The sequence below is a fragment of the Lampetra planeri genome, chromosome 2 (genome assembly GCF_965212315.1).
Source record: "Lampetra planeri chromosome 2, kcLamPlan1.2.h2, whole genome shotgun sequence".
In the NCBI taxonomy this organism is placed as follows: Eukaryota; Metazoa; Chordata; class Hyperoartia; order Petromyzontiformes; family Petromyzontidae; genus Lampetra; species Lampetra planeri.
Window position 1 is genome coordinate 35,903,409 of NC_136108.1, and position 24,626 is coordinate 35,928,034.

The 24,626-nt window shown below is 49.9% G+C and overlaps 1 long non-coding RNA gene across 1 annotated transcript; it reads left to right on the forward strand.

The window, feature by feature from the left end:
- The first annotated feature begins 15,366 nt into the window (after positions 1 to 15,366).
- LOC144732896 (uncharacterized) lies at positions 15,367 to 22,581 on the forward strand. The gene is made up of 2 exons (XR_013588259.1): positions 15,367 to 15,558; positions 21,074 to 22,581. It is a non-coding gene; the product is annotated as an uncharacterized LOC144732896 (long non-coding RNA).
- Positions 22,582 to 24,626: the final 2,045 nt, after the last annotated feature.

A 24,626-nucleotide genomic window follows, 5' to 3' on the forward strand; every position in this document is an offset into this window, starting at 1 on the left:
CGCCGCCTCCTATTCCTGTTCTTGCTGCTGCAGCTCCGTGCCACGCTCTGTCCTACACCCGTCATCCCACACACACGAGACGTCTCCAGGAGATGGCCGATGAATCACGACGGTTCCCGTTCATTGGGACGCCAACCCGGGTCCGCCCGACACGTGATCGCCCCGGCTCACGCCTCGGCCCGCAGAGCGAGCCACACTTCCCCCTCCCCCGCGTCATCGAGCGCCCCGTCTGCCCGAACCCAATCGTCGCAGCCGAGTGGCGTTCACGGCGCTCTTCCCGTGCCAATTACTGCAGCCATGCGATGCGGGCGGGCTCGTCGCTAGGCGGCGCGATTCTTTTCTTTTGTGCGGCTGCTGCTGCTGATGCTGATGATGATGCTGATGATGATGCTGATGATGGAGATGGCGGAGCAACGACGACAATTTCACTTGCAGGTGGTTCATTCTGGATTTGAAGTTTTCGTGACTGCAAGGATCCATACTCTTGGTTCTTTCAACTGGTTGCAGAGACGTCCACAATTCAGTTGCACGTCACGGCCCGTCGTGGAATCCACGGAGCTGACCCTGCCGATGATGCTGCTGCCATCTCGGTGCGTATCTGTTAACTCTTGGAAAATCCCGGATAGCAATTTTTATTGATATGGAATCTATATGGGATTGTATTCAGGCAGTCTGTGAAATAAACGATATCCCAGAGGCCGGGACATCCAAATGCATTCTTCAAGCACTGGGATAACGCCACGATGCCGATGGATTTCGTTGAAGGAATAACAACGTGACTTTACCGAAAGCACCAATGAAGAATAACAATGTACCCCAGCCAATTATTTGTGGCTCCCAGCAAATGTGCAGTGTGTTGAGAGGGTAACACAGAATGGCTCTTGGTGTTGTTTTATATTGCAGCTGACGTGCACCGAGCTTCCGATTTAACAAATTATTCCTGATATTAAATCTGCAGCGTGTGGCGTCTCCTGTTACATCATCGCTGGCACCGCAGGCGAGCATGGCAGAGTAGCAGGCCATTTTCACCTACATCTCCTGCCCTGCCTCTATCCAATTGTGCGTAACACGGACGGAGCGCACACATGTACGGTACATATATAACGTAGAGAGTTGACTTCACTGAGCATATTGTCACCATATTACTGATGAGCATCCCGAGAGGAGTAATCTTCTCTTCGTGAGCCTTGAGGGGCCACCATTAACTCGGTCTCAGCCTCTCATTTGTGCCCTCATTTGCGCCCTCCAGGGGAGAAGGGTGCAGATCGCAGAAGTTCGCAGGGAGAGGGCTTAGAGAGAAGAATGCTGTGGCACGAAGGGTGTCTGGTCTCTCCTATAGTGTCACACGCCAGGTAATTCATTTCAAAATGTCTACATTTTATGTTGATTGTTAAAAGGCCGTTAAAAAGAAAGCACCACTAAGTGATCACGTTTGTGTAATTTGAGGGTAATTATTTAGAATTTGGAAAGTTTGGACAACGGTTGGCTACATACGGTGCGAAAGAAGTTCAACATACATACAGGATGTTTAACATCCACTATGACTCACGCGGCACATAGTTCTGCACATGACGGTGAATATAGCCGCAGTGATAACCAGCGCGGCTTGCGGGAGCTGAGCCGCGAACCTCTGTGTAAGCGGCGAACGCGCGCCCCCGCTGGGCCACGTGCCCGCGCCCCGACGCGTGGGTCCATCGCTACGCGCCCGCGCGCCTCTTTCACGGCAGAGGGCAGTGGAGCTCTCCCACTTGGCAACTCGCCTCCGCGAGGCGAGTTGCGCAATTGGCACTTGGTCTCACGTCACTGAATTTCCACAGCGGAGTGAAGCACCGTCTCCATTTGCTTTCCAAATTGACACTGCCCGCAGCTGCGCTTGACGCGTCATGGAAATGAAGACACAACCTCGTGAGTCCCAGGACGTCTGGCCAACTTGGCCAAATATTCCCCTCCATGGGGGCTCTCCGTGGCTTCTCGACCACCGCAGCATGGGTTTGTTCCCTTAGCAGCCGGACCAACAGCAGAGGATGTGTCAAGTCAGTGCGCAGGCCGCTATGCTGCATCGTCTGCCTGGGGCTGTCCAGGGTTTCGGCGGTGGTGGCGTGCATCTCTCCGACCTGTGCTGTGGTTGCCGGGCGCGGTGTCCGACGTGTGGCTCCACGTGCTGGGAGCTTCTTGGGGGAAACTAAATTGAGCCGTTCACTCTCTCCCTCACTCAGTTGGCTGCGTACGGTGAAAAAGAAGTCCAACGTACATTCACACGTACATACACGGAACGCTGCCGACCACCGTGGCCGGTTCTAACCGGCTATCGACTTGCCTCTGCAGACTTGCAAGGGACACGTCTACATGCACGATAAAGTACACCCTCCAGCGCAGAGAAGCAATGTCATACACTATCTATGCTCAGTGATTCAAAGCTTTGGTGGCAAGGGTGATTGTATTATTGTAGTTCTGTGGAACTCTGAAGGCCACTGGTCTGTGAGGTGGCCAGGAGATGGCAGTATAGCAATTTGGATTCGTGAAATCATCCGTGCAGACCCCTGAATCGGCGTGTTTTCTCTCCTCGTCACTCTGAGTTCCCTTCAGAGGGTCTCTCTAGAGCCCCCTCTAGCGGAGGCCCTTCCGCCAAAAGTGGCGACAACAAGAGATCGCAGGGCCCCACCTCTTTCCTGTCTATATGCAACCAACTCTGGCTTCCATGTGCCAAATACTTGCTTAAAGAACTTTGCCCAATGTTCGAATGTAGGACCCTCCTAAAAAAACAGAGTATCTAAATTCCGTGTGGTTAAAAAAAAGAATGGCGAGATTATTTATTTTTGATATATTCAGACCACAGAGAGTCCAGGAAATGAAAAAATATCTGTTATCATGCAACACGATCACATCGCGTGACATGACTACTTCCAGGAATAATAGGAACAATTCATTGTTTCGCCATCTGCCCCATTTGCCTTGCGATATTTTCAAATGTTGGTGTATTTTATTGTTTTCGCCGTTGTATTTTACATTCGGAAATTTACATATTCAAAGCATTCCGTAAACGTCACGGTTTACATATTGTCAACTGCAAAACTTACTGAGCAAAGCTGTCGCGCAGATAATGGCACGCGATCGGGGGACCTTAACCTGCCAGGGTACAGCACTATCAGCAGATATCACGAACATCTTCGTTAAAGTCAGTTGACTGTTCTTTTGCAAATTCTTATTTGGCTGACAAAGCCCGATCGACGAAACAAACGAGCACGGAGAGACGCATGGACGGTGGCGCGGTCGGCACCCGCAACCACGAGCCGATGGTCTCCTCGCAGCTGACGATGCCGTTAAATAAAGAACATTGATTAATCGAGCCAATGATTGATTCCCAAGGCTGCCCCGTAAATGCTGCGAGGCATTGGTGTGTTCTGTAAAATGGATGTCGAAGACCTTGCAACATCATTCTAAATAACAGGTTTTTGTTGTTTTACAATTCACATATGAAAACTACAGACCTCTTTATCTGCTGCCCTAGCACCTGTGGCTATTGTCCGAGGCAGTCGCTGAGTCAGTCCACGAACACTCCTCTTATCAACGGCCCAAATCATTACGATTAACTTGGCGATCAGCACACTTTCCCAGAGTTCATTGCGGAACGAATTTCAATCATGCAACACATTTCCCCCACAGATAAGTGGAATAAAGTTGTAAATAACCCAACGGTTATTCGGATCCGGGGTAGTGGTCCCTCAGATCACTGCGGATAGGGGTTATGTTGTACGGGCAATTTAAATAACAATCTTCATTATTCGTGATAATAATTAAAAATTTCCTTGAAAGAGTGATTTTATATACAGAATTGTTTACACAGTGTATATTTCTCTCACAGGGCTCTCGCCAATCACTTTAAAATAGAGGAACTGGAAATGGGGAATTTAAAGCAATCCACACTTAGCTGTGTGCAGAGACCTCGACGATGTCAAGGCCATGGCTGCTCACGCAGTTGCACACCACGCACGGCTTGTACGGCAACAGAACCCTTCTCTGGCACAATCGCTTCTTTGCTTATATGACGAATGAGTTTAGAATTACGTGTCAGACCTCATCAGCACAGCCGGCACGCTGCCTGCGCGTAAAGCCAAGGGGCCGTCATTGCTCCTCGGCCAAAGGAAATGAACGATCTCGAACATCCGACACCAAGGGCAGTCGACGGATCGCCCTGCGATCTGGCACTTTCACGGAAAAGCCATTTGACTTCGCGCTAATCTGATGCACCAACATTTGTGTGCCCACACATTGTGTTTGTACACCGCTTAGAGGGTTACGACCGTTGCTCGTGTAAAAGACGGGAGGATTTGTCTTGAGTGCCCTGTTTCTGGGGGTCGCGTTACCGCTTGTCAAATATTCAAATGCCTCGCCGGGGCACACAAGGAAGCTTCCGCCATCGACTGGACTGGATTCCACCGAACATTGAGCAACGCGTCCTCAGAGTTGTCGAACAATTCCTCGCTTGGCTTTAGAGATCGAGCGGTTTACAGCGCCACGGAGCTACGTGAGAAAATATAATCTGTGGAGAGGAAACGCTTTTCTCTCAGATTGCATGGGGTCTATGCACCGGCGACGGTGAAAGAGGGAGCAGCATCTCCAGAGAGTAAACGTGCCACGAGAGGAGCTTGTAGCTGCTTTGGTTGAGGTCGACGCTGTGTTTGAGTAATCGGTTGGCTGTGCAGGGAATAAAGTGCGAAAGGAAAAAAGGAAAATGAAGCCCCGCACCTGCCATGATAAACGATTCAGAAAAACGGTCATGAATAAACCTAACGGAAAAAAAGCTGAAAAATGTGCAAACATCTTGGAGGGATGCGGGCTTGCAATTACGTTTAGAGACGGACACAGACATACATGGATGAGAGAACCCACGCAGGGTCATCACGTAATTAAAAGTAGGGCTGAACCATTAATCGATTTCAAATCGAAATCGAATTTTGAAACAGTGCGATTAGCAAATCGCAAAGGCTGCGATTTTTTGCGATTTGAAAAGTCATATTACTTTATCGAAATTGTTTTATTTTTTTTATTATCAAAACTTTATTTATTTAACTTTACAATTGTTCTAATCCAACATATGTTTTTAAAATAAATACATGTTAGAAGCAATTCATATATTTTAAGTTTTCATCCTTGTATTAGAATATATAGAGCAGTTCATATTTGAATGGTATCATGTGGTAATGCTCCATCAAATGTTTTAAATCTATTACACAGTGAATATTGAACTGAAGCTTGACTTAAAAAATGTAATCGAAAATCAAATCCCAATATCAGTCAGCAAAATCGCAATGAGATATTTACCCAAATCGTTCAGCCCGAATGAAAAGTGTTAATTAAAGTAGCAGGGCTTGGCCAAGACAGGTTACAAGAAGGGTTAATGGCCAATTGCCAAGAATGAGGATAGAGTACAACTAAGGAGGATTAGAATGTGTCTGAGAGGACCCCATTCAGGGAGATGGAGCGATGAAATCAGTTCGTGTGCGAGTACAAGGCGGAGTTTTACATCACAGACTCGTGAGAGAGATGGCAACGGTTTGGGGAAGCCTTCATGCAGCAGTGGCTTGGTCATTGCTGATGATGATTATGATGACTGCACATGTCAGCAAAACAAAAGCTCATTCATTTTACAGAGACACTTTTGCTGTAGCTGCGCTTCAGCGCCATGTTCACGCGCTAACTACCCTCGGTGACGCTTTCGTGAGTCGAAACGACAGCACCTGAATCATTTTATCCACGACTAAATTATGCAACACACTTTAAGTTCCGTATCCATTTTACAACACAAAAAAGTGCATCGCGCGAAGAAAAGCCCACAGTGGGAATCGGTGTCGTGTGTTTAGCGGCGTGCCGTCACCATGGGGCGCTGAGAGTCACCGATCCTGACGAAGGCATTTTGTTGAATTTAACGACTTGCGTTCTATAGTAGGAAATGAAAATGTTGAGTCGATAAATAAACCACGCGGACAACAGCAACGGTGACAACAAATGAACGCGCACCCAGGGTGCACCACGCGAGAGAAGCGTGACCCATCGCACGTGGCTGAACGAGCCCGGCGGATGGCAGCAAGCTGGCGCCGTGGAGCGCGTGTCAGCGACCTGCACTTGCAGTCCACAATCCCGCCGGCTCCATCTCCCCGCCGCCTCCACGCCCCCACCTGCCACCCCCCTACCCCACCTCTGTCAATCAAAAGTCAATCTTGATTTGAAGCTTTCGTGACTGCAGGAATCCATACTCTTTGGTTCTTTCGGTAAAGTCACGTAGGTGGAAAAATAATAATAAATCACGACGTTTCGACCGCAACACAAGCCCGTCGTCCTCAAATAATCCACTGCTGGATTATTCCTTCCGCCTGAGGACGACCGCTTGTGTTGCGATCGAAACGTCGTGATATATGATTATTTGTTCTACCTACGTGACTTTACCGATAGAACCAAAACATATGGGTAACAGTCAATTGGCAAGTAGCAGGAAGGCGTGGCTACTTCCAGATGTGAGGTCAGTGTGGAGGAGTAGGCCAAATACCCTCTAGAGGGGCTCTCCGGAGCTTCTAATGGAGGCTGCTCCACCAGCGGCGGTGCGAGCGAGCACTTGCAGGGCTGCGCCTTCACCTTGTCAACACCGCCCAGCGAGATCAGACCGTTCCACATGCAGATACGCCGATCATTCATCGCACGCGCCGAGACGAATGTTCAAAATGTGGGAGCTGCGCTTCAAATGCATTGCCCCTTTCCTCTTCGCCTTCCAGCAATTCACACGAGGAGAGCGCAGGCGGGGTTGACAGACGTGACTGGGGCGCCTTTCACCACCATCGCATCGTGTGCGCGACGGCCCATCGCGAGACCATCGGCTGCCCCATCACCACCGCCTGCCCTTCGGCGGCCTCCCCCTCGCACCACCGCACTCGCCGTGCCCCTCGCAAGGGCCCAGCGCCGACCTTCAGCGGCACACACGAGGGTCCGATTCAATCACGCTCTCAGCTGCGCCCAGTCCACTTCATTACCGTTCAGCTTCCGGCTCGTTACTCATTGATTGTTTCCGCGCTGTACTCGCCGTTTCCGTGGAGACCCCTCTGCTGTACCGGTTCGCTCCGGGCCGAGCCGCGCTGGTCTCCGTCGCCGGAGCGAGTTGGCACCGGCAGGACGGTGTGCCCGAGGAAGGCCCCCCGGGTCTTGCCCTCGGTTCATTCTCGTGCAATCGATTGGCACGCGAAGGGCAATGGACGAGGAGAGCCTCCGAGGCGCACGGTTGGCTACGTGCGGTGCGAAAGAAGTTCACCGTACATACTGCACATACGTACAAGGCAAAGGCGCAGCCGTGCAATTGCTTGCCCACGTCGCTGCTGGTGGAAGAGCTTCTAAGAGAGGAAGCTCTAGAAAGCCACTCCAGAGGGTATGTTCGCCTTCTCTGACACGCTGGCCAGACGCCTTGCAAGAGTTGGGAAATGCTCACACGATACCCAACACATCTGGGCGATGTTATGAGTTTAAGAGCGCAAGGTTGTACAACATTGTAAGTGTTAATCATTGTTGTGACCTTCGTTGCTTTGTGTGTCATGCGATTTAAAAAACCCACCGCGTAGCCTAGGGTGCCCTCAATGCAAAATCAAGACGCGTGTCTGCAGTCTAACTCTCTTGGCAGTCACAGTTTTGCAATCGGCTATTTCTTAACAATGTGCAATAATTTGCGGAAATTAAAATGGTGCTGAGAACGAAAAATAATTGTGGGTTTATGTTGTGGCCAATAGTAATGCAAGACTGTGGTCAAAAATGTTGGCGAACGGCATGTGTGTAAATCTGCAATCATATTTCATTCTTTATGTGCCTGTGTCCACATTTTCTCGTGTGTGCAGAGTAAGCAGAGTAACATTATTATAATAATTTATCGATAAAAATCCCACCTAGTCTCAATGCTCATTTTTCCCAGCGAGTCCTGCAAAGTAATGTTTGGTCAACTCCACTCACGAGTGTGTGTCTTACTGACCTGCCACTTTTGGACATCGGTGAAAAACAGCTTCATAGCTAGCTCATCGGATTTCTCCTGCAGTCTAAATAAAGATTCTGACATTCATAAAATGCACAAACTGAAAGGTCACTTACTCCAAAAAAAGCATTCTGATTCTTTAGATAAAACGCGGACATTTTATTTAGTTTATGCCTATCGCCTCCTGAAATATAAACCCAGCTGCTAATCTTATCGCGCTCAGGTCAGTTGGTGCATTGACTGCCATTTGTACGTTGCGATAGCGGCCACTGCATCTGAATGCGCTAAAAACAGACCGAGTGGTTTTGAGGTAGGCAAAGATGTGGAAAATCATTGTTGTGGACTACACGTGCATACAAAAAAAACAGCTCAAGTCTGTCAATTCAGTAAAAATAATTAGGGTTATGAGGGTGGTGGGCTGCTTGCAAATGATTTCTAATGGCAGCAATTGGCCGCGACGTCCATGACTAATCGCCGATCCGCCCCATTTTCAGGGTTCGCTTTTGCAACTCAGCACTCGTCAAGGAAGTTTCCTTTGCACACGCAATGTTCGTGTCACAGGGCAAGCTTTTACCCACAATCGCGCAGCTCCTTTTTGTCATCTTTTGTTTAAAAGTATAACATAAAATTAAGTTAGGAATTAAAGAGAACGGTATGTTTTAGCATTCCGAGTGGACATTCGCCCAGCGCTTCAAGGCCGGCACGTGTTGGCTTTGTACCCTTTTAAGGAGCTGTGCTCGCCCTTTTCTGTATGCAACGTTCTGGATGAGCACGGTCAAAATCTGAAACCGCGTCCAGTCGCGGGAAAGAGTTGTGTAGTGTCCCCGTGTGCTGTGACCTCGACGGATAAAGGGCATGACCTGGAACAGCACGCGCACGCTGCAGGCGCTGCGGGCAGTTCACGTGCAGTTCGATTAAATACGCAACGATATTTTTTTACTTGTATGTATGTTGAACTTACACTATGAGATCTCCTTTACCAGTGGCAAAATATAGTAATAGGGTTTTACCTTTTTAACTGGTACAAAATCTGACACCTTTATACAAGGCATCATGTTTGCAATAACCTCAACACAAGAAGTCAAAATGCAAACAAAAAGAAAGGCGTACGCCAAAAGGCGTCATCTGGTCCAACACCAATGGAGACTAGGCTCTAAAGAAAGCTGTCTCGGGTGTGGACCAATCAATTTCAAGGACAGTGCATATCATTATCATCATCAGAGTTGTTTCTTTTTGTTTGCATTTTGACTTCTTGTGTTGAGGTTATTGCAAACATGATGCCTTGTATAAAGGTGTCAGATTTTGTACCAGTTAAAATGGTAAAACCCTATTACTATGTTGAACTTCTTTCGCACCGTACGTAACCAAACGTGCTAATCGGAGGTGCGGGGAGAGAACAACACACTAAACACTAAGATCAGTTCTAACAAAAACGTAAGGTTTATTTAAACTGATCTTTAAAAAACGCAAGGTTTTTTTAAACTGATCTTTAAAAAACGTAAGGTTTATTTAAACTGATCTATAAAAAACGCAAGTTTTTTTTGTTTCAAACTTGTCAAGGGAACTGCAAGGGTGTTCGCTGCAGCCAACGGAGTCAGACGTCACGACTCCTCGGAGTGCTCTCGCAGATTGCAAAAACGCAAAGCTCCACAGTCAACCAGCGGCCGCGTGGCCACGGCGTGTGTGTGTGTGGCGCGTGGCTCTCTGCCATGCTGGGATTTTGATGAGTTTTTATTAAAATATTTCACCGGAATGATCCCTCGAGGTTGGAATATCTCGATTGAAAGTGACACTTGCATAGCCAGCACGTACTGACACGTACCAGCAACATTTACGTGTTCATTTCGTAGGAATACTTTCAGAGTATTTTATGTGTTTGTGATGCAATAGCTAGTATTAGGTAAACATTCATATACCTACAGGCGTGTCTCGCTTAACGAGCGGGATAGCTTCCCCCCATGTTACAAGCCGAAAAGCTACGTTTGAGCCCCAGCATGTTCCACTCTTTAACAAGTTTTTGTTAAAGTGAGAAAAACTAAATAATGTTTTTAAAAAGTCACAAAACATGAAATGTAACGATTAGCACACGCGAAAGAACCACAGGGTGCTTGCTGGCCTCAGCGTCTGCACTTAATTAGCACCGCCAGTGCAGGTTGTGGCCTCATTTGGCCAAGCCTCCTTAGGGGTTTCCCCCTGTCCTCCTGTCCAGAATTTGCCCAGGATCATTCTCGTTTTGGGGTAGCTGTCCCGGGAAGGTTGTAAGTCTTCCCTTAACGTAAATGAATTAAAAGACCCGGGTTTTGATGGTTGTGAAATAATTCAAGACGCAGGACAATGCGTTTACACGTAGTTCTTCCATCTACTGGGATTGTGAGAAATTATTCTTCACCAGGTATGTCCTGGTGGCAGCACTCGGCTTGGTACAAACACGTGTTTTAGCGAGGCGTAGTGGCACACACCTGTAGTTCAATGTTTTTTGGGACAGGGGTTGGCGGATCACGCAGATTTGTGAAAACCCCACAGCCTATGGGCCGTGAGCTAACCAGAAGATGTCAGTACAGCAAGTAGGTCGCAAGGGTTTTCATTGGCATCTAGTTTTCTCTCACACAACACACGCACACTCCTTAATACAGAAATGACCGAGCATCCCAATGCAGGACCCTCCTTAAAATGTCTTGAGACTGAGTGATGTTTCTTTGCTGTTGATAGAGAAACTAAAATATAACAATAATGGAGCAGCCCTCACACCACCGCTGGTTGCAAAAGGGCCTCCACTAGAGGGAGGCCTATAGATCCCCTCTAGATGGGGATCTATAGGGCCCCTCTAGAGGGTAGAATATATTTCCCACTTCATAGCTCATCGGATTCTTCCAGTCTAAATAAGGATTCTGACATGCGATTGTGTGGGACCACCCTTCTCGGATCTGGTGAACTGGCTTCCAGCTGCAAGTCTCGGACCTAGCAGCCACTGCCTCCCCCCTCGTGTCGCACTTCCCCTGGCACCTTGTTCCCCATGTGATCCTCTGCCAGAGTTGTGACACACGGTGTTCCAGCCAAGCCACTCAGCTGTGTTCACACGTGCGTCACGAGTGCATGGTTCACTCCAGAGGTGAAGGTTGCAACTGATACACACGAAGGTTCTTAGACGGTGACCGGTAGAGGTTTACCATTGTGAGAATCGGTCACCAGCTCAGACATTCAGGAACGTGGAACAGTTTCCAGTGGAATTTGAGTAAAAATAGGTGGGGCGTACACACACTTCACCCCACCATACTCGACCTGAAAATATAAATGTGCCATTAAACCCGCCACCACCCGACACAGCCAATTATTAAGTTCTGTCACGTAACCAAAACGTGCCAATTAGTTACAACGTCAGCACACCGGTGTGTTGATGTAGTGATTACAACCTGCTTCATCAGGCGATAGCCATAATTGTAAAGAAGCCTTCCTGTTTCCTGACCACTCAGCAACCACACTGCTGAGTGGACGGAGGCAGTGGAGGAGGGGTCGGGTGATAGAATCGAGCCCGCGTACTCTAGGTGGAAAGTTCGGTTCGCTAACCATTATCCTGCTGTGGCATCGCTCTTCATTTCTCAGCTTAAAATTAAAACATGCTTCGGTTATTTGCTCTAGACATTTCTAAATGTGGCGCAGACTGATAAACGTTTTAACACAGTTGACCACCTCGATACGTGCACGGCATCTAACGCACTCCGTCTACGACCAAATCACCCAGAACGAACCCAATCTCATCTAATCTCTGAAGCTAAGCAGGTTGGGAGCCTGGCTAGTGTGGGCGATCACCACACACAAACAGCTTCTAATAGGGGCGACTGTGCGATACCAGCAGAGCGCCGTGAAACGAAATCCACCTTTGTGCTGTGCTTCTACGCTGCCACAAATACGCTCCCTGCCGATGCACACCGGCCAAGCAGAATGTAGCGAAATATGGTCAAGTAACCCAATACGCTCCGCGCGGCGTGGGGAGGCCCTCATCCAGCAGTGGACTGACAAAGAGGACTGCGCGTGCACAACATCGCGCGGGCTGCTTCAATGCCGACGTGCTGATTGTGCTCGATAGAAGCAAGCCGTGCTGCAGGCCCCGTCACGTGGGAGCTCACGCGAGATGTGCATGCCGCATGGGCGGGCGTTGTCTGATCCGGGCAGGTGGCGCGGCGGTAGAGCGAGCGGCTCGCAAACAAAAGGCTGCGAGTTCACATCCTGGTTGGGCGGGTTGATTCAGACCATCATCCCTCCGGGATAAGTTAAATAATTAACGCTTGAGGCCAAGTTCACGGCGATTGTCCTGTGGGGAGACTTGCCCCTGCCATAAGAATAGTGAATTCCCACCACTGGCTCAGGAATTGCACATCACTTTCAATTGGCGTGAAGAGCATTGTCTCACAATGCTTCATTCCCTGCGACAGTCCGATGATGCCACCCACCTATACGAAGCACACAGCCGCTGAATCGAAGGCACGTAGCTTAAGTCCCGACTCAGCTCAGGCTTGGCTCCGGCTCAAGTGAGCCGGCTTAAGCCACGCGCTTAACTGGAGCCGGCTCCGAGCACGATCCCAGCCACGTGCGCTCAGCAATTCCGCGAGCCGAGCTCCATATGCGACTTTGGGAGCAAATGAACGGCTCTTGTCTGAGCGGAGCTCCGAGCATTAAAGGCCAAGGCCGAGCCGAGCCCGCAACTGATGATGATTATTACGGCTCCGAGTTAACGGGCGCCACTTGTTATTATTGCGCTTGCACTCGGTTCAACTCTCACGCGGTTGCGTCTTTCGGTGCGGGGGAAGTCCCCGCTCCCGAGGTGACAGGCGCGCATGGGGCAGTGCCCACTGGTAGCGGCTAGGTCAGGCCACGCCGACTCAACAACGAACTTCGCTCTTTGTCGGAGCTCGCTGGGTTTAATTTTGAATCTTTACTGCAGCGCGTGACGCACGCGGCCGTTGTGACAGGGCGATAGCGCGTGCTGTAAACACACACCGTGCCCATGGCTACGATCGATGACCGCCCTTTTACAGCGCCGATTCGGGGTGCATCAGCACACATCGAAGTTTGAGGAAGTAGGAAATGTCCTCCTTTAGAATGCAAATCATTCGTTTCGCAACAACCCTCCGCTCTGCAAATTAACTTTTGCAAACGTTCGTCTTGGGTGCGTTTGCTCAAGGAATTATGTGCGCATTGTGTGTGGACGTTTATCGTTGTGAGTGAGTGTGTTGTGCTTTCCCAAGTGGAATAATAGAAACAGAAAGCTAGAAATGTGTTGTAATGTTTTATTACTGTGCAATAAAATGTTAGGCCATGTACTTTATTTGTTAACAACAAAAAATAAAAAAAGAACCTGAAGTAGATACAGAGAAGCACCATTTTTAATACATTTGGCCCGAGCAAGTTGTTTAGGCATAGAAATGAGGGTCGTAACATGTTGTGATGGCTGTTACAGTCAACATGAATTGCAGTTTGACAACAACAACAACCTAAATGTACCGACGCAGGGAGAGTCAAGAGAAAGGCACTGCTGGGTGAGGTCACGCGTCGCTTCCGCGCGCAGTCAAGGCCAGGAGAGCAGGCACGGCGCCTTTGAGGCCTCGTCACGCGAGAGGCCACGGCAGCTGTTTGTGTTGCCGGCAACATTCTCTCACGAACTCTCGATTCTCACGACTGGGCGCTCGCTTCTTTCACAGTTGCTCGGGGTCGCTTCGTTCAGCTGAGAGCCAGCATCGATTCAAAGACCCTGGACAAACTACCGGCTGTGACATGCTTCAGAGACGTGGACATTAACAGGGAAAATGGAACAAAACAATCTGAGTGCACAAAAAATAAAGGGGAAGATGCCTGTTTAGAATTACGCTGAGAGACAGAAAGAGAATTACGTGGATTCGAGATTGCAAGCTGGTTAAGGATGAAACGACGGTCGCTGCTCAAGAAGAATGACGGATCGGACGACAAGGAGAGGGGGAGTGATGGAATCGTCTCCTGTGCAGACGGATCGTTGCTTCGCAGGATCATGAGAGATCGCAATAGTTTGGCGAGGTGTTCGTAGTGAAGCAGCGGACCGATCACGGCTGATGAAGATGACGACGGTGCTCCAACAACGCTGCTGATGCTGCTGCTGCTGATGCTGCTGCTGGCAGCTGGCGATGTCTCCCACTCGCAGCTCGCGTGTCGCTGTGCACCGCGCGCCATTAATGTCGCCGCCGAGCAGCACGAGAAGAATTCGTAAACATCCGTAGCTGTGCTGTACATGGTTATAGTCACGAGTCAAAGTCATTTCCTGCTCACGTGAGCAGTCGAGGTGGTGCGGTGCTCATTATTTTAAAAGCCCAGAGTCCAGTGGTGGAAATGCCGCGTTCCCATGACGGGGGTTGAGTCTCTTCGTACAGCAAGCGCTGAAAACTTTATTGTGCAGTGGTACCTATTGTATCGACCCCCAGGGGATGATGCACCGAGGATGATGTTATATGATCAGAATACCGCGGCCCGTTTCATGACAGGTCGCGATGGCTTTGAGGTCAAGTTTCAATCACCATTGGCGTGCGAGACGACAAATCCCCGTTCGTCCTCTCACCTGAGAAGAGCTGGTCGACCCCGGGCTATCCACTCGGCCTTTCTGTAAATAGTTGTTGCGCAACCCGTGTGGTCCACACACAGCAACACAGAGGGTTGATGTTTTGCTCAGAGACTCAGGAAATCCCACGCATCCGCCTCGTTCAGCTGCTCGCTTCCTACGTGCACACATTCGCTCACCGCGGCTTTGCCCAACAGGGCGAGCTGCATTGTTCTGGGGATTGTTTCTGTGCAGGAATGAGATTTGCAAGAGAGATGGTTAGCGCGGTCAAGGAACGGTTTTTCCTCGTCTGTGGTTGTTGATTTTTCTTGGTTTACCATTCAGATGCGTTTGCTCAATGGGGATGCGGCCGTGGTGTAATGCTGAGCACACTGAACGTGCAATCCACAAGTCACCGGTTGATTCGATCCCGTGGCGCGGTAGTTGGAAGAGTGGCCGAGTTTATTAAAACCTCCCACTTCTGTCCACCTAGCAGTATAAACGAGTTCGCCACAGTTAGTCGATCGACGGATCGTCACGTGTGCTGGGGTAATGCGCCATTACTCCCCAATACATCAAGCCAGCGTGGAAGAGTAGGCCAAAACACCCTCTCGTGGGAGTCTCGTCTAGCGGAGACTCCTTCTGCCAGCAGTGACATCAACAGGCAATTGCAGGGCCTGCACCCTTACCCTCTCACTGCTGCCTCCGTCACTTATTACCGTGTAGTGCTGGAGTGACCCAGAAGAGGAAGCGTTTGTAAAACATTGCAAAGCCTTTGAGAGTTACGTCTCCTGGTTTTTCGCCCACAACGACTAGTGGCGGTGTACGCCGAACGCACTCCCCGCCCTGACGCAGCGCACGGCGAGAGAACGGCAAGGCGCCGTCGCGATTGGCGCTTTACGCCGGGGCACCACGGGCTCACGAGAGCCCTCCGACGCCTCGAAGTGATGCGGGGGGATTGTGGGGGGACGCGATTGGATGAAATGTCGCTACACAGGTGGGTGGCGGAGAGCAAGGGGCTGCAGTGGGATGCTGGACGCTGGTGGGGGATTGTGGCCTCGCTGTAGCAGGAGAGGGCGGGGGACGCGTAAACCAGACCCAAGGCCTGCGTGTTTATTACAGCTCGCATGTGCCAACGCGGTTTAATAGCGGATGCACAACCCGCGCTTTAACGTGGATGAGGGTTTTGCTTTGTTTATTGCTGCCTTTGCTCAAGAGAAAGTGCCTTTCCCACATCTCCCTCCGTATGCACAACCCGCGCTTTAACGTGGATGAGGGTTTTGCTTTGTTTATTGCTGCCTTTGCTCAAGGGAAAGTGCCTTTCCCACATCTCCCTCCGTGCGCGCGACGAAAGGCCTCATCCACAGTCTCAGGCTTCCAGGACTTATTTATAAATGGGGCATGTTGTCTAAAAAAATGCCATAATTATTTTCAATGATTGCGATCGTCGATATACACTGCGCTTCAATGGTTTTCGCGTCGATATAGTATTTGCAATTGATGTTTGGAGAATTGGCAGGGTGCTGATAAAATGAGAGTGGAAATGTCACCAAAATGTTACCTCACGAAGCATCCAGTAGGGTACTTTGAGGGCGTCTGAGGTGACACCCCTTGAATTTCTCTCTGTCTGCATTTTTTGCTACCGCTGGTTGTGTGTAAACAACCAGACTCAAACATGTACTCTGTCCAGTTCCCTCTTCCCAACGCTCCAACTAAATCACCTCTCTCCATCTGCACAAACCAAATCACCATCCCAGTTTCCTTATTCTTGTACTAATTATAAACAAAACTACTTCGTGGTCTAACTGCAGTTATTGAGTAGCATTCGTGAGGAGCATATCTCCACATTCTTTTTTTAATTCCAAATAACTTCCGAGCCAACTACCACGCTGTGAATTTATATATATTCCAAAACAAATCTGCGTTTTAGTTTTCATGGACAGTATAACAGAAATAAAGTAATACTGAAGGAATTGCCGGCTCTTGAAGGGTCCTGTTGTGGCTGTGTTTGAGCGGTTTCCATGGCGAGAGATTGCAACGAGACGCCTCTGGCATGGCTGCTCCATTACCTCAGCTGCTGCTGCTGTGGTGGTGGTGGGTGGAGGGGGTCACTGAGGGCCTGTGACAGATTCTCTCGGCTCACACGAGTCTCTGCGAGGCTCCCATCTCACGTCGAGGCAAGCGGCGACGAACGACCCGCCCGCGTGTCCGCACAATGTGGGACGCAAGTCGGTGATTAGGCGCCTTCAGAAGGCCCCTTTTTGGGGGGGAGGTGGATGGGTTTTCCGGGGAGCGGGGATTGGGTTGCGTTCCTGGAAGGCGGCCGGGCTGCTTGGCTCACAGACGCCACATGGCAAACATCCCCGCGCTCTGTAGCTGAGAAATCGATGTGAACTGTGAGCGTAGCTTGAGTGTATATCGAGTATGTGTGTGTGTGTGCATCTAGCCTGTGGGGAGCGGTAGTGCAGTGGTTAGCGCGCTGCGCTATGCACCTGCAGGTGTGAGTTTGATTCCTGGTCACGGCTAACATCAGTGGTGAGTTGTACATCTGCCATGGCCCCAGCCCCCCCCCCCCCTAATTGGACTCAGCCTTAAATGAGGACCTGGTGTTGGTGTTCAAGCTGCAGCAGCACCTTGCTTGCCTTGCCAGCCTTTATGGGTGCTCGTGAAAGGCATTTGGCACAACCGTCTCTTTGATGCTATACAGTGGTTCTTTGTCTTTGGCAATGGGTGTGCACGCAATAATAACAATGTAAATTACTGTCTTTACTGTATTTAGGAATTAGTAAGTTGTAATCGGTGGCGAGCAATATCAGAACCGGTCCTGCCCTCCCCCCGCTAGACCAGCGTGGTGAAGTATGGTTAAAGACCAACATGGAATGGGGAGGCCTTCATTCACTGATGAATTGAGAAGGTCCACATTCACATTATGCGGATATGCATATGTATGTATGTTGAATTTCTTTTGCACCGTACGTAGCCCACCGTGCAAATCGGAGGTGTGTTTCATTATTAGCTACAGCCCTGTTCAATACACAGCGAGTAGAAGGCCACCCTATGCCATCCAGTCACGGGTGTTGTTTAACCAGACTTCACCACGCCGGTGGATGGGTGAAATCGGAAGTTCCAGGACTGGTTAAGATATCACTCACTTCTGATGTGGGGCTGTAAATAGGAATCAAGCTCAGGTCGCTGTGCTCACAGCGCAATGTGTCTATGAGCACTGCGCCACCAATCTACACTGTCATCGTCACCCTCTCGGCCATGGTCAATCCACTGCTGGATGAAGGCCACCCCAAACAGCCTCCACCTCTCCCGACCCCGCGATGTAATAATCCACCTCGCACCAGCACATTAACTGATCCCTGTGACAAGGTGCTATATATTTCCACATGTATTGCAAAAACAAGTATGAATATCCGAATATTTCGGGGACTTTCATCCGATTATATTGTTAGATACCGAGTGTGAGTGTATATGTAATACAGTGTTCACATTACGTGTTCTTTGTGAAATAAAAAAAAGTAAAGAGACATGACGTTGCACTTCAGATTGAGGTGGGTTTTCGCCATTCTCTGCAACAATGACTTATATCAGCAGTTCTCAACCCGCAGCCTGTGGCGCGGATACCGTGCAGGTCAAATTTAAAATTTGCACGGGGAACCCCAGCGGCGCATTAAGGCGACAGCACGCTGATACACAAGCAACTAACGCCGCGTTCACTCGGGACGTGGACGCGTGGTCTCTCTGTGCTGTGGCCTCGGTAACCTGGCGGAGAGGGGGTTGGGGGGGAGCAGCAGAGAGGGCCCCGTGGTCGTGATTGGGGCGCCACCAGAACAAAAATAATTGCATCGGGAACCACTGAATGACACACTTCATCCGAGACACGCAGTGACACACAGGTGCTGCGGTTTCAATGGTCCCTTGCGCTTTGCCATCTGTTACTCATGCAAATAGCTTAAACAAATAGCACGGGGTAGCCATGCGATTTTAAAGTTATAATTAATCTGAACCCATGCTCAAAATTAATAATTAAAAACAAAACATAAGCAGAACTATATGAGGATCTGGCTAGATCTGATAATGTGTGCTTAGGTTGCTCTCTGTCCCTGTGTGCATGCAGTGTCTGTGCTGGGCACTAGCAGACGAAGCAGCTACGTATGCATGCCAAATCTCGGGGTGCGTCAGTATCAGCTCAAATTCAAACATCAATAAACATAACAAGATATTGAACATACCAACGCCAATCAGATATATACATTTGTTTTTTAAGGCTACAGTTCTCACATCTCACTACGTCCCCAGCTCTTGTCGATAATTCTTGTGAACGGAAAGCGTCCGAAAAAAAACTAAAAAAATCTGCTCCGGGCCCACAATGAGCTGGCACCACCACCGTGTGCCAACAGCGCCTAGAGCGGTCTGCTGCTGCTCCAAGGAGCATTGAAGCGCTGCTTACCTGCTGCTTAGAGCCGCAAGCCACTGGTATACATTCAACAGTCGTATGGCAGGCGTGAGCCACTGTTGACTTCCCCACAACGTAATGTTATATGTATCGACCTCGGAGGGATGATGGGCTTAGTCAACTCCCCCCCCCCCTACCAGGATTTGAACTCGCAGCCTCATTGTTACGCGTGTGTGTGTGTATATAATGTGTATATATGTGTGTGTGTCGTGCGCATGGAACGTATCCTGGAGCAAAGAATCAGCGCGTGCAAGCGAGCTGCACCGTGCGCGCACTGCGGCTTGAGCGCGCGTGACGCACGCAGGAACGCGCCTTGCGTAACAGATGAGACTTCTCATCTGCCCGCTCAGTAGTGGTGGCCTCGATAAAAATAGCCGTGGCTCTCTCCACGCTCTGCAGAAATGCAACGCTGGGGTTTTATTGTGTTCTCCCCGAAGAGAGCAACGGCCCGACGTTTGCAATGAAAGGGTTAGTTTTCGTTATCAGCAGGAGCTAACCACTGATAATTATAATCAGAATTGTTGCTCATGCACTAGACGCGGTCAAGAATAATGTGCGCAAAGAAGCACTGGAAGAAACCCATGCCTGGTCGTACGTCGACAAGCAGAGGAGCACGTGGCTTTCGAGAACATGCGCAGATTAAGGACTCCGTTAAAACCGTCAACAAAGTGAGTCGTCTTGTGTAGCACGCGGCAATAGGTGACGTCCGCTGGTCAAGAATAACGACGGAGTGGCAGCCAAGGAACGGAACGCGTCCGAGAAGACATCCACCGGGGGAGATGGAGCGGTGAAATCAGCACGTGCGCAGGCGTTAGGTGGATTGCTACATCGCAGTGTCGTGAGAGATGTTGGTGGCTTGGGAAGGCCTTCATCCAGCAGTGGCTTGACCCATGCCGATGTTGACGATGTAGACACGATGATACAAAACACAAATGCACAACATGAGAACATGCACGATGCGACGAATTGACTGCGAGAGAAAAGGACACTGGCGCTTTGGGGTGGAGTGGTGGCGCGGTGGTTTACACGCTGCCCTCCGAACCCAGAGACCACCTGAGTTTGATTGCGAGTGACATTTGAACCCGGACCCCGTGCTTCTCTTTCACCAACCTGCACCGACCAGCGCGGTGTAGAATAGTTGGACAATAGTGCCCCCCAAAATAACGACGATAAGGCGTGGTGGGGGGCAGGGTGCATTCATCCATTAACAAAGATCCGTCCGTGCCTCCATCGTGGCAATGATGAGCGTGACGAGGCAAGGACAGTGCTGCACGCCTGCACTCAGCAGGGCCGGGGGTCGCGGGGTTCAAGTCCACCGGCACTGGGGATGGCACGCAGATTGCATATTGAGACAATATTGTGTCATCGGATTCCACAAGCCCTTCCTGGTACACGGAAATAATCAATCTGGAGCATGTGTCGCCCCCCCCCCCATCTCCCGCCATACACCACGTGTTGTTACTCACGGCACGCTCCCTGCCAACCGTGAGATGGAGTGGATTGCATAAAAAAAAACATTGCTGCGGAAAGTGCTGCTATATTTCGTAACAAACGGTTGAGTGTTAGTTGCATTTACCTCGGGATATATATTTGAGCCCGCCTACTACATTGTTGTGAGTGCATGAGACCGCGGCTTAGAAGTGGACAAAGTCAACACCGCAGTCACACGCTGCAAAAATCAATCTTCTTTCTGCTTCTCTCGAGGCCACTGATCGCATCCGAAGTCTCGGGGAGTTGCGGGCTGCGGTCGAGCGATCTTCACTCGGGCGTCGTTCGCTCTTCCTCGATCCGAGCGAGTGACCTTTTGTCTCGCCGCTCTTTTGTTGGAATGCGAAAACCAAAGACGGCGCGAACGGAGAATGCCGCAGTGAAAGACGCGCGCCTAAAAGCCGCCTTTGCTCTTTACCACACAAAAACATACATATAAGTAAAACAATTTATTTATTTATTTAGCGTTGCACAAAAAATAACAAATGTAGACTTGCGGAGCGGAAGTTGCTCGGATGAAATGTTATGAAATACTGTACTGTACTCCCCATGCGCCCCACAGACACGCGCGCGTCTCACTTCCCCGCGTGCGTCGCCGGCACCCGCCGCCGTTGGGCATTCTCCTCGGCGCCGACTGCTTTGGCGGTCTTTGTCAAAAACTGGACGGCGGTGCCTGCCAGACGCTCCCTTTGATGTTCCACAGCGGAGATTGCCATCGCCTGCGTCCCGACGACTGCGGCAGGAGCAGTGGCGCTGTGCCCACAGCCACGCTCCGAGTTATGTAATGCTACGGCGGCACGATCCACGGCGTGCAATTTCCGACCTGGCTTCACATTTGTATTCTCATATTGTGCAACGCCGTTTGATCGCTTCGCAAGCTGTTGGCTTACAGCGCACGCATATTCGTGGTGTAAGTGTTGACGTTCATCTGTATGCAGCCAACCGTGCTAACCGGAGGAAGGGCCTCCACCAGAGGGAAACCTTGACAGGCCCTCTGTTAGGGTGGTATATGGCCTACTCTTCCACGCTGGTCAAGTGTTTTTGATGATGTCAGAGCACGCACACTTTACCCCACCACACGTAACTTGCCAATTGACGCAACTGTGATTGAACCCGTCGACAGTGCCGCGTGGACAGAGACGGGAGCAAGGGGAAGGGGGGTGATTTAAGAAACTGGCACCGTTTTTTACACTGGCGACCTCTGCACTGCAAGTCCAGCGCGCCGCTGACCATCACACCGTGGCGGCCTCCTTGGTGACGCGGTCGTTGAGACGTTGCGTGTTGTTTAAAGCGTGTGCACAGTCACTGACTGCAACGCCAGCCCACCCCCACAGCCATCAGCAGCTATACGTGGACAACATTCCAAGTCAAACAGTTACTTGGTGTGATATTACATACAATCACAATTGTAAGAAAATGTACAAAAATGCCATTTGACAGTTCCACGGAAATAGTTTTGTATTCCTGATGAGCTAAGCAAAAACAGTTTCAGGTCACTGCTGAGTTAATATATAATATACTAATTACTTATAATTAAATATTTCAAGAATGCATGTCATGATATTATTGAGTTTCTCTGTCTCGGTTCGAACAATATTAATAGATCAGCCAAAGTGCGAAACAAACTACTGTATTTAAATGTATTATTTTAATTGTGAGTACTTGTATTCCTTGGACATACACTGCATATTTCCGTGTTAACATATAAATGTCATATAACTCTCTCTCTCTCTGGGAGTCAAATCCTTTCAGCAATTATGGCATTCCTTTCATTTAGCTCTGTCCATGATATTTACTCAATAACCTTGCCTTTGATACTGCTACCAGTTGCATCCAATTATTTAAATTGCTTATGTACTTCGTTCGCTGTCTTCCCCAGCACCTTGTACCTTGAATTGTCCCGGTCAAATCACATTTATATTCAGTCTGATGTTTTCTCATTAAATGTCCAAGCAATCTAACTCTCCTATCTCTAATTAGTCTTATCACTGTTATTTTTTGTCCTTGTTATCTGCAATACATTTATGTTACTCATCTTGTCTGTCCATTAAATAAAATATGTTTCATATATTGCCGTGTCAATTTATATTCAAAGAAGCGCGTCTCGGAGACCTCATGAAATGCCGCGCACGAGCCCTTCACGCGCGTCATCAAGCGCGCACCCTTGCCGAGTACGCTCGCCTCGTACGCTACCACAGCAGGGACAACGAAAATACAAACTCGGCGACGTTTCAGTCAATGGCCCTTCTTCACAGCATATTGACGGAGGTCTGTTCTTTGTGCTGGTGCGCCACTGCCAACGCAGCGTCACAAATGTTTTGCTTTATTTTGAAAACCATAGCTTAGCTCCACAGAAAGCTACCACGGTGCCCGGGATGACATCTATCACCGCTCGGTCTCCCATTAACACCATCCCGTAGCCACGGTGGCCGGGTGCCGCGGAGGTCAGAGTGCTGAGCTTGCACCGCTGAAATCGCGAGTTCAAATCGAGGCAACCGCCTGCTGTGATTAAACGGTGTTCTCTCAAGTGTACTGAGTTGATGTTGTCAGCCCGGTCACCAATAACCGCACCACAAAAATCCATCACGCTACATTTGGTTTTGCACTCGATTTGTCTTTTTCCCAGCTCAGCGTTATGTGTACATATGGAATAAACTGTCTTGCGACGGACATTACCCCGGGAATATACTGCCCACCACTGCGTGGAGCAGAAATCACATCACGGGATCTCAGAAGTAGCTCCGTGATCGCCACTTCCACGGGCCATTCTCTTGCGTGAAGGGTCACACTGCTCTGCGAGATATCCGAATGGATTCTTCGCCTCATGACGCGATGCCGAAAGCGCAATCGGGGGAACATTGCGGGGGGGCGGGGCGGGGGGGGAGTTTTTTTCTCTCATCTTAATCCGCTCCGACCCTGGTGGTGATGTTGCCGTCTCAGTGGCCCCGTCAACAGGGCCCTGCATCGCGCGTTGCAGCGAGACTGGGATTCCTGCGACGATCTCACGAGGAAAGCAGCTGCCAAGGGGTAGAACAACTACAAAGGCAAGCTTCAAATCAAGATACAAAGGGACTGTGGAGGCTGTGGGGGCCCTGTCCGTTACTGTTTCTGCTGCTGTAGGGGGGGGGGGTGGACAAGGAGCAGAGAGGGAGGAGAGGCACGGCCTTCCTCGCAGCAAATCGGCTGCCTGCGTGCAGTTGCCACCCTCTCTCTCACACACACGCGCGCGCGCGCGCGTCCATGGCCTGCACCAGCCACTCAGAACGCGGGCGGCACAGCCAGCCTTGACGTAATGGCCTTAATGTGTGCATTGAAGCCTGGCCAGTGGAATATTTACCCAATGAAAAGCCGCATCCTGAGATACAGTATCCACGCTGGCGACGCTGCAGCAACCGAACACTGGCAGGTGTCCGCCTCCTGGAATTCCAGGGTCTAGGTTTGTGTCAATTGCCTTCCTAAAAGATGTGCGCATCCGGCATATAATAGGTTAGCTGCAGATGAACGCCCTTTCTCAGTTTGTCGTATTGAACAAACAAAAACACGCGTACATAATTTATTCACCAACCCTCGCTGACTGGCATGGTGAAGTATGGTCAAGAATCCCCCACGACCAGCACGGCATTGGGAGGCTCCTTGTCCAGCAGTGGATTGACAAAGGGGCTGAACGTGCACGCATTTACGATGCATTTTTAATTATGGCAGCGCCATGTGGAACCTTTTGTCATCAAAGGATGCATTCATAATGACACATCAATATGATAAGAGCGAGCCAGTTTGCACAATCGAAATACACTCGTTTAAATATTGTATCAAAGTTGCACGGATGGCTTTCTCGGTATGTCTTGCCGAGAACGTCAGCGGCGAGGCCACCGCAGCAGTCGGCTGCAAAGCAGTTGAACACCGCGGAGTCGTGACGTGGCCGTTCCCACTGCAGAGCAGAGAGGCAGACCGCGCGTGGCGCTCGAGTGTGAAGCTGCCGCTACCTCGGTGCGCCGGGCAGCGGGCAGGAATGCGCCGCAGCTATTGACGGCAGCAGAAATCCGCGGAAGCTCACGCCGCTAAAACCTCCCCCCAAAAAAACACATTCCTGCGGAGGAAGCTGGTAGGAACGTTGG